General features: G+C 39.2%; 1 protein-coding gene across 2 annotated transcripts in view; it reads right to left on the minus strand.

The window, feature by feature from the left end:
* The window catches only part of adarb1b (adenosine deaminase RNA specific B1b), a 171,360-nt gene extending 161,634 nt beyond the window's left edge, over window positions 1-9,726 (minus strand). For both annotated transcript variants that reach the window (XM_029670927.2, XM_065001522.1), the window contains exon 1: window positions 9,466-9,726. The gene's annotated coding sequence lies outside the window, so the exon portion shown is untranslated. The remainder of the gene's footprint in view (window positions 1-9,465) is intronic.
* Window positions 9,727-10,451: the final 725 nt, after the last annotated feature.

Below are 10,451 nucleotides of genomic sequence, written 5' to 3' on the forward strand. Positions count from 1 at the left end.
ATAGTTTGCAATTGAAGGGAACACCAAGTAATTTAGTCTCCTCAACTGGTTCAACAGCCACACCATTCATTACCAGATTCAGCTGAGATCTAGCGCTTAAGGAACGATTTGTACCAAATACAATGCTCTTAGTTTTAGAGATGTTCAGGACCCGTTTATTACTGGCCACCCATTCCAAAACAGACAGCAACTCTTTGTTAAATGTTTCAGTGACTTCATTAGCTGTGGTTGCTGATGCATATATGGTGATGCGTATACCATCAGCATACATGGCAACACATGCTTTGTTTAATGCCAGTGGCAGGTCATTGGTAAAAATAGAAAAGAGTAAAGGGCTTAGAGAGCTGCCCTGCGGTACACAAACTTTACATGTTTGACATTAGAGAAGCTTCCATTAAAGAAACCCCTTTGAGTTATATTAGATAGATAGCTCTAAATCCACAATGGCAGAGGTTGAAAATCCATAGCACATAAGTTTTCTACAACAGGTTATGGTCAATAATATCAAAGGCTCTACTGAAATCTAACAGTACAGCTCGCACAATCTTCTTATTATCGATTTCTTTCAACCAATCATCAGTCAAATGTGTCAGTGCAGTACATATTGAGTGCCCTTCTCTATAAGCATGCTGAAAGTCTGTTGTTAATTGGTTTGCAGAGAAATAGCATTGTATTTGGTCAAATACTATTTTTCCAACAATTTGCTAAGAGCTGGCAGCAAGCTTATAGGTCTGCTGTTAGAACCAGTAAAGGCCACTTTACCACTCTTGGGTAGCAGAATTACTTTGACTTCCCTCCAGGACTGAGGACAAAGACTTTATGCTCAGATTAAAAATATGACAGATATGAGTGGCTATATAGTCAGCTACCATCCTCAGTAGCTTTCCATCTAAATTGTCAATGCCAGGAGGTTTGTCATTATAGATCGATAACCATACATGTTTCCACCTCTCCCACACTAACTTTACAAAATTCAAACTTGCAATGCTTTTCTTTCATTATTTGTTTTTTATGCATGAATACAATTGCTCACTGTTCGCTGTTGGCATTTCCTGCCTAGGTTTGCCCACTTTGCCAATTAAATCATCATTAAAGTAATTGGCGACATCAAATGGTTTTGTGATAAATAAGCCATCTGATTCGATGAAAGATGGAGTTGAATTTGTCTTTCTGCACATAATTTAATTTGAAGTACTCCAAAGTTTTTTTTCCATCATTCTTTATATCATTGATCTTGGCTTCATAACAATGGTTATTCTTCTTTTTGTTGAGTTTAATCACATAATTTCTTAATTTGCAGAAGGTAAGCCAGCCAGATTTATCAGCCACTCCTTTTGCCCCCATCTCTTTCAACCATACCGTTTTTCAATTCCTCATCAGTACATGGAGCCCTTTGTTTAGACATGTAGCTAGCTAGTTAAATTAACCAGCTGGCTGGCTCGCTAGCTAACACTACGTCTATGATCTGTGTAGGAGCTCTAGAAAGAGGCCCGAGTTCCCAAATTGGAATTGTGAATTGGAAGATCGCTCAAATTGATTTTCCCAGTCAGTCCCCCCGTTGTTTTGAAAGCGGCATTAGAGTTGGGATTATGGTTCATTGTTTAGCTAGCTAGCTACATGTCTAAACAAAAGACTCCACTATGCAAGTAACCATTTCACTGCACTGTTTACACCTTCTGTATTCTGTGCATGTGACAAATAAACAGATTTTGATATAGTGTGTGTTTACCAGAGACAGTAATGTGAAGAACAACATGACCTGCACCAAAGTCAGATTAGGATATAGGCCAAGGACTAAATCAAGTTTATTTTCACTACTACTTTCACCACCTTTAGTCTTGAAATCTTTGGCTGTTTACTACACTGTGAATCCTTAAAGAGATTGGTGGGGCTAAGGCTTCTGATGGTGTGAACGATGCTGAATGTGTGTAGACAAAGGGTGTAGGAAAAGGTGTAAATAAAGGTAAACATTTGAATTAAAAAAGCTCTCCATCAGATACACCAAAACAATCAAGGGCCATTTTCTCAAAAGTGGGGTTACAAATTTATCAACTTTCAAAGCAGAATTACATTCTCAATGTTCCTCCACTGCAGTGTATGATATACCATTTTCTAGCTCGGAGTCTACTTTTATTCAAAGTACAAATTTAAAAAAATAAACATTTCAAATTTTGCTACAAAGGACCAAATCCAGGTGGTGGGTCATATATATTGATTAGATAAGTATTCAACCTCCTGAGCCAATAGATGTTAGAATGACCTTTGGCAGCGATTACAGCTGTGAGTCTTCCTGAGTAAGTCTCTAAGAGCTATCCACACCTGGATAGTGCAACATTTGCCCATTATTGTTTTCAAATTTCTTCAAGCTCTGTCAAATTGGTTGTCAGGTCTTGCCAAAGATGTTCAAGTAGATTTAAAACTGTAACTTGGCCACTCAAGAACATTCACTGCCTTCTTGGTAAGCAGCCCCAGTGTAGATTTGGCCTTGTGTTTCAGGATATTGTCCAGCTGAAAGTTGCATTCATCTCCCAGTGTCTGGTGGAAAGCAGAATGAAACAGGTTTTCCTCTAGGATTTTGCATTCTGTTTATTTTTTAGCCTGAAAAACTCCACAGTCTTTAACAATTACAAGCATACCCATAACATGATGCAGCCACCACTATGCTTGAACATATGGAGTGTGGTACTCAGTAATGTGTTGTATTGGATTTGCACAAATATAACACTGCATTCAGGACAAGTTAATTGCGTTACCATATTTTTTGCAGTATTACTTTAATGCATTGTTGCAAACAGGATACATGTTTTTAAATATTTTATTCTGTACAGGCTTCCTTCTTTACATTCTGTCAATTAGGGTGGTATTGTGAAGTAACTACAATGTTGTTGATACATCCTCAGTTTTTTCCAATCACAGCGATAAAAGTCGCCACTGGCCTTATGGGGAAATCAAATTTTATTTGTCACGTGCCGAATACAACAGGTGAAATGCTTACATACAATGCTTACCCTGAGAGGTTGACTTACTCTCTGGCAACTGAGTTAGGAAGGACGCCTGTATCTTTGTAGGGACTAGGTGCATTGATACACCATCCAAATTGTAACTAACTGTAACTAACTTCAACATGCTCAAAAGAGATTTTTAAACATGTATTTTTCTATATATAGACACATCCTATGTGTTTTAATAAAATAAACTATATGCACTGAGCTTGTCTGATGCTTTAAGCGATCTGTTTGTTAATTAAGACACAAATGACTAGACTGAATCAGACTGCAATTGATTTGATAGTGCCGGGCCTGGCTCAGACTTGCTGCGCTGTGTTTTTTAAAAAGACAGCAAGCGACTGTGTGACTAACACACGTTGTTTCTCTCTCCTCCCTTCTGAAGCGACCACCACAGAATGTGTTTCTGAAGCTGCAATATACAATGCATTCGGAAAGAATTCAAACCCCTTGACTTTTTAAACATTTTGTTACATTACAGACTTATTCTGAAATAGTTTAAATAGTTTTTTCCCCCTCAGTCTACACACAATAGCCCATAATTACAAAGCAAAAACAGGTGTACATTTCTTTGCAAATGTATTAAATATAAAAGACTGAAATATTACATTTACATAAGTATTCAGAACCTTTACTCAGTACTTTGTTGAAGCACTTTTGGCAGCGATTACAGCCTTGAGTCTTAGGAGTTCTTCCCATTCTCCTCTGCAGATCCTCTCCAGCTCTGTCAGGTTGGATGGGGAGTGTCGCTTCACAGCTATTATCAGGTCTCTCCAGTGATGTTCGATCGGGTTCATGTCCGGGCTCTGGCTGGGCCACTCAAGGAGATTCAAACACTTGTACCAAAGCCACTCCTGCATAGTCTTGGCTGTGTGCTTAGGGTCGTTGACCTGTTGGAAGGTGAACCTTTTCCCCAGTTGGAGGTCCTGAACACTGGTACAGATTTTCATCAAGGATCTTTTTGTACTTTTCTCTGTTCATCTTTCCCTTGATCATGACTAGTCTCCCAGTCCCTGCCGCTGAAAAACATCCCCACCGCATGATGCTGCCACCACCATGCTTCACCATAGGGATGGAGTCAGGTTTCCTCCAGACGTGATGCTTGGCATTCTCATTGGACCAGAAAATCTTGTTTCTCATGGTCTGCGAGTCATTTTGAGGCCTTTAGGCAAACTCCAAGTGGGCTGTCATGTGCCATTTTACTGAGGAATGGCTTCCGTCTGGAAGCCATTCTACCATAAACACCTGATTGATGGTGTGCTGCAGAGATGGTTGTCCTTCTGGAAGGTTCTCCCATCTCCACAGAGGAACTCTGGAGCTCTGTCAGAGTGACCATCGGATTCTTGGTCACCTCCCTGACCAAGGCCCTTCTCCCCCGATTGCTCAGTTTGGCCGGGCGGCCAGCTCTAGGAAGAGTCTTGGTGTTTCCAAACTTCTTCCATTTAAGAATGATGGAGGCCACTGTTTTCTTGGGGACCTTCAATTCTTCCAAATTGTCTTGGTACCCTTCCCCAGATCTGTGCCAACACAATCCTGTCTCGGCGCTCTACAGACAATTCCTTCGACCTCATGGCTTGGTTTTTGCATTGACATGCACTGTCAACTGTGGGACCTTATATAGACAGGTGTGTGCCTTTCCAAATCATTTCAATCAATTGAATTTACGACAGGTGGACTCCAATGAAATTGTAGAAACAGGATGATCAATGGAAAAAGGATGCATCTGAGCTCAATTTCGAGTCTCATAGCAAAGGGTCTGAAAACTGTAAATAAGGTATTTCAGTTTTTTATAAATTTGCACAAAAAAATTCTACTGTTTTCGATTTGTCATTGTGGGGTATTTTTTGTAGATTGATTTTATTTAATCAATTATAGAATAAGGCTGTAACGTAACAAAATGTGGAAAATTGGAAGGGGTCTGATTACTTTCCAAATACACTGTAATTACAGACATTTCTGACTGAAAAGTGATGTTACCGAAATCCCTAATTTGTTTTGGAAAAACATTCCTTGCTCTCTTTACGAGGCACATGTACGTAAGAAATAAACTCGAAACGGGAGAATGTTTATTGGTTGTTCAGGAGGTAAAGGGGAAGTCAGATGTGTGGAATACATTTGACTAGTTGTGGAAAATACTTGAGATCAAGAAAATGAAGGTAAGGAGCAAGCTCTGCATGCATATTATGTGTGCCAAACAGGTCATGTTAGATTACGATATAATTTTTCTGACCGTTTGGAACAATGTAAACAACACTAAATACATTATAAGCATACCAGTATGTCTGTTATATATATATATATAAAATGTTTTTAAGGTAAAGTCATTATTACAGTAAAGACTAAAAACAGTCGCATTCATTTGTGAATGCAATCCCCGAAATGGAATCGTTTACACTAAATATTCAATGGTCACTGTTATTTTATTTTAAAACTAAAATGCTTGATTGCATTTCAAATCATGAAAGACTTGTATGCTGTGTGATGACATGAACGAATAAATGATTGATTGATACAGTGACCTATATAAGTATTGAAATATAGGCCTAAGTAAGTTACGGTATTAAGACTAATCAGGATGCAGCTCAGCTCTATGGTGGCTATACTAGGCTGCTATACTAAGCCTACTAATAATAATGACATTGCTTTTATTATAATTATGATAATAATAATAGTAATAATAACAATAAGAAGGAGCTCAAGGAAAAAGGAGGGATATTATTATTAATATAATTTCTGACAATTTGCAACATTGTAAACAACACTAAATCAATTATAAATCATACCAGAGAGGCTGGTTTGTAAAGCTTTTATTACAGCATAGCAAAGTTTTTTTTTCAAATCAGAATTTGTGAAATTGTTTATCCGACATGTGGTTGCTGAGGTTTGGTGCTCATGGAATCAGTAGGCTACTTAAAAAGCAGTCAAATAGGCAACAGAAGCAGGATCTGTCTTATTTCTGTAGATATATATGGATGATTTATAAAGCCAGGCACATTTAACAGTTGTGCTATTGATTATAGACCTAATTAAGTTGGTTTCCTCTCCTCACTTGTCTTAGACAATTAAGGCAAGGGCTATTTTCTTGTCTGTCTCCTAACTCCGCCGCATTGTTCTCTACACCAATATGCTGGTTAACTTTGCTATTATGAACTTAGCAACATGGTCTAGGAAAAGGCTTCAATTCAACAGCGCATTGATGTGTTTCAGAACCGCGGACAGCGACCACCCCCCAACGTAGGACAAAGCGCATTTGTTATAAAATAATATTTTTTATTTGTGTTGCATCATTGTTCTTACATAATATAGACATATACAATTTCAGTAGAACATGTCTCAGGGACGGCAGCGTAGCCTAGTGGTTAGAGCGTTGGACTAGTAACCTGAGCTGACAAGGTACAAATCTGTCGTTCTGCCCCTGAACAGGCAGCTAACCCACTGTTCCTAGGCCGTCATTGAAAATAAGAATTTGTTCTTAACTGACTTGCCTAGTTAAATTTAAAAAATAAAAAAGACTGATGGACTGTGCCATCCCCACAGTCTCCACAATGGATCAGTCCACTCAGACAGGCATGAATCAGGCCTGATTGATTTATTTTGTCTTGTACACCATGATTTATTTATTTTTTTGCTACTGCTCGAATAAAAGGAATCTCGGTCGACCAACAGCCTATCGACCAAACAATCGACCAGTCGACTAAATGGGGTCAGCCCTAATTCAATGTCTGCTTTTTTTGTATTTTGAACCATCTACCAATATGTGCCCTTCTTTGCGAGGCATTGGAAAACCTCCCTGGTCTTTGTAGTTCTTTATAGTTGAATCTGTGTTTGACATTCACTGCTCAACTGAGGGACCTTACAGATAATTGTATGTGTGGGGTACATAGATTCCGTAGTCACTCAAGTGAATCCATGCAACTTATTATGTGACTTGTTAAGCACATTTTTACCCCAGAACATACATGTATTTAGGCTTGCCATAACAAAGGGTTTGAATACTTATTGACATTTCATTTTTTATTACACTGAATAGAAATAGAAATGTTTCATGAGCTGAAATAAAATCTCCCCAAAATGTTCCAATATCCACAAAAAGCTTGTTTCTCTTGTATTTTGTGCAAATTTGTTAACATTCCTGTTAGTGAGAAATTCTCCTTTGCCAAGATAATCCATCCATGTGACAGGTGTGGCATATCAAGAAGCTGATTAAACGGAAAGATCATTACACAGGTGCACCTTGTGCTGGGGGGGGGCGATAAAAGGCCACTCTAAAATGTGCAGTTGTCACACAACACAATGCCAGCTCTGTTTCAGCATGACAGTGCCCCCGTGCGCAAAGCGAGGTCCATACAGAAATGGTTTATTGAGATCGGTGTGGAAGAACTTGACCCCATCGAAGACCTTTGGGATGACTTCGAGCCAGACCTAATTGCCCAACATCAGTGGCCGACCTCACTAATGCTCTTGTGACTGAATGGAAGCAAGTCCCTGCAGCAATGTTCCAACATCTAGTAGAAAGCCTTCCCAGAAGATTGGAGGCTATTATAGCAGCATAGGGGAGACTAAATCCATATAAATATCCACATATTTTTGTATATATAGATGTATGACCAAGGAAGACTCCGCCCCCGTTACTGAAAGAAATTCTAGGGGAAACACTGCCGTACTTTTTGGATATGTTACTTCATTTGTAACATTATGTGGTGATTTTAGAGGTGTCATCCCAGAGTGGTTGGAGACGGGCGAGGGGAATTGTTTTTCCTAGGAACCAGAGTTTTTCCTGATCTGGTAGGCTACCTGAACCAGGGAAACCTCCGAACCCTAGTTGTAGGGTATGACATACTAATACATCAGATGTAAAAACGGTTTTATATGGGCTATGGGCTAATTTTTCAAATCAGGTCACGTTTGTTTTTTCTGGGATGAAAACATTAAAACACTGTTAAACTGCAGCAACCTTGAATTATATTTTAAAACTAAACTAACATGGGATCCTTTACACATACAGAGACAACAACTGCGTTTGAACAACAGAACAGGGCTAAGCTTGCTTTATGCAGGGTTGCATTGTGTAGGCCTTTGCATCAGTAATTAAAAAGTTACTCACCCAGTATGTCATCACTATTGTGTTGATTGATTAACTCTAGGCAATGTTGGATTGAAAAGGTTGGCTAGCCATCCGAAATTATAAACCAAATTTGATCACATTCACATTTTTTTCTTAACACAAATAAATACATGACCGCTTCGATTCCCCAGAAGGGGTCAACGGGCATAGGCTTCTCTAGACTACCTGCAGCTGTAGTTGTTATCAATAGGCTACAGTTGATCAGACTACAACAGATTAATTGTGCACGAGTTGACAAATCATGAGGCGAATCAGTCTGAACAACAGTACTTTGTCCCTCTTTTCAACACTTTTGTGTCAATATTTTGTTCTTATTAAACCAAATCAAAAGTGCTGGGACAAATGCCAGCTTGCCACACTTATGTGCTGTGTTGATCTCTGCGATTTAAATCGCCACACAATTCTACAAATGAATAAGCATGTCTTATATGTATGATCTACTATCTAGACATGTTCTGATAGTCTCAATATTTTTAGACGGTGTGTCGAAATTTCGATACACTATTGTTTTTTTTTTATTAATGTGGCGGGAATGACGATACATAACTTCAAACACCCATTAGTACCAAATACAGTATTTAATTCAACAAGAACACCACACATTTCTTGAACCAATACTGTAGCCTATATTATAGGCTATACATTATTAATTTACATCAAATGGTTGACCACAATAACGCCCAACCATGCTGTGATTTAACCTAAATAAGTGTCCTTCTGAAAACCCATAAGGCAGGTTGTTCATGGGCTATAATAGCCTGGCACACAATTTAGCAACGTAACCTACCACATTTCAATTTGGTGCTTTCGTTTTATTCGGGGGAAACTTGGCTCCATTTTGAATCGTATCTAATTTTGTTCAAACGCCATGACTTTTCAAATGCTATCTATTACAGGTCAAAAACGGACCATGGCTTGGTAGCCTACTTCAAATACGAAATCTAGAGAAAATCGAATATTTTTCTCACCAAGCGAACTGTTCAACTGACAGCGCTCAACTGAACAACTAGCCATTCCGTCAACTAATCGTGTAGAGTTCCCCGCCAAAAGAACATTACAATGTATCCCTTTCATTAAACTGCGGCTCTGCACATGCGGTCTCCCTGGATCTTCATTGTAGTACACTGTATATTCGCAACTAGCAGACACGACAGCCGAACACAACATGATAACGTCAGCTCAATGTACTAAACAAGGTGCACATTTGTATTAAATAGGGGTGACTACATTTAAGGCAAGAGCCATGTTTGTACGCTGTCTACAAGAACATATTAAATAAACACACCCGGAACCCAAGCATACCATCCGTCACACTGAGAAGACGTCAATACTTACAGTAGTGTTGCAATTAAAAGGGAAGCTTTCAGTTCCATGAAAGAGGTGCTCGTCCTTCCTTCAATTTAAAAGCAAAGAGCGCCTCTTGTATGTTTTATGGGTTGCAGAATTAATTGGCTTGAAAGCGCCGCTCTTACAGTTGCATGCACACGCCGCAATACAGACAGGCTATGTTCCTCTAGCGGTGTCAGTCCTCCGGCGCAAGCAATGGGAAGGATAGATAAACAGGACAGTGTGAATGCAGAAACACGTAATCGGATCTATCGGTCTGTCGTGCTGAACTGCGCATGTGCATGCCTGTCAAATGAATCGGACGCACAGGGTACGTTCGAGCATATCACTTCTGTCAAGTCGGTGACCATTGTTCACCGCCTTTCAATGTGTGTTGCATTATGGGGATAAAATGTTCCGACTTGATCCTACATATCGACTGCATGCACTTAACAAACATCATGTGATCAAAGGTCATTAAGTGTTGACTACAGTAGACTGCAAGTTTCTGCAGTTGCTCTTCAGCAACTTCATCCTGCAGTCTGCTTTGTCGGAGGCTCTATTGTGAAACAATTAGGGAATTTTTGTTTGACCCACGCGAACGTGACCAAAGATGTGACGAACAGGAACCAACTTTGCCGCAATTCATGTAGACCTATACCCACTGGGCACAGACGTAAATTCAACGTCTATTCCACGTTGGTGACGTGGAAAACAACGTTGATTCAACCATTGTGTGTCCAGTGGATACAGTGAATACATATATATACATGAATGTGATAGTAGAGGCTCTCTCTCACCAATTGATTGTACAATGTGCACACATAAATGTTTAGTTTGTAAGTGTGAGATATGAGATGTTTATTTCCACATTATATAGAACAACTTGGTAACACTTCCTTTTAAGGGGTCCTTTTACAGTGTAATTACATGTGTAATTATTCTGTAACAAGTATTGTAGTTAACTCTAACAACTCTCAGGTTCAATGTAATAA

The sequence above is a fragment of the Oncorhynchus nerka genome, linkage group LG1 (genome assembly GCF_034236695.1).
Source record: "Oncorhynchus nerka isolate Pitt River linkage group LG1, Oner_Uvic_2.0, whole genome shotgun sequence".
Lineage (NCBI taxonomy): Eukaryota > Metazoa > Chordata > Actinopteri > Salmoniformes > Salmonidae > Oncorhynchus > Oncorhynchus nerka.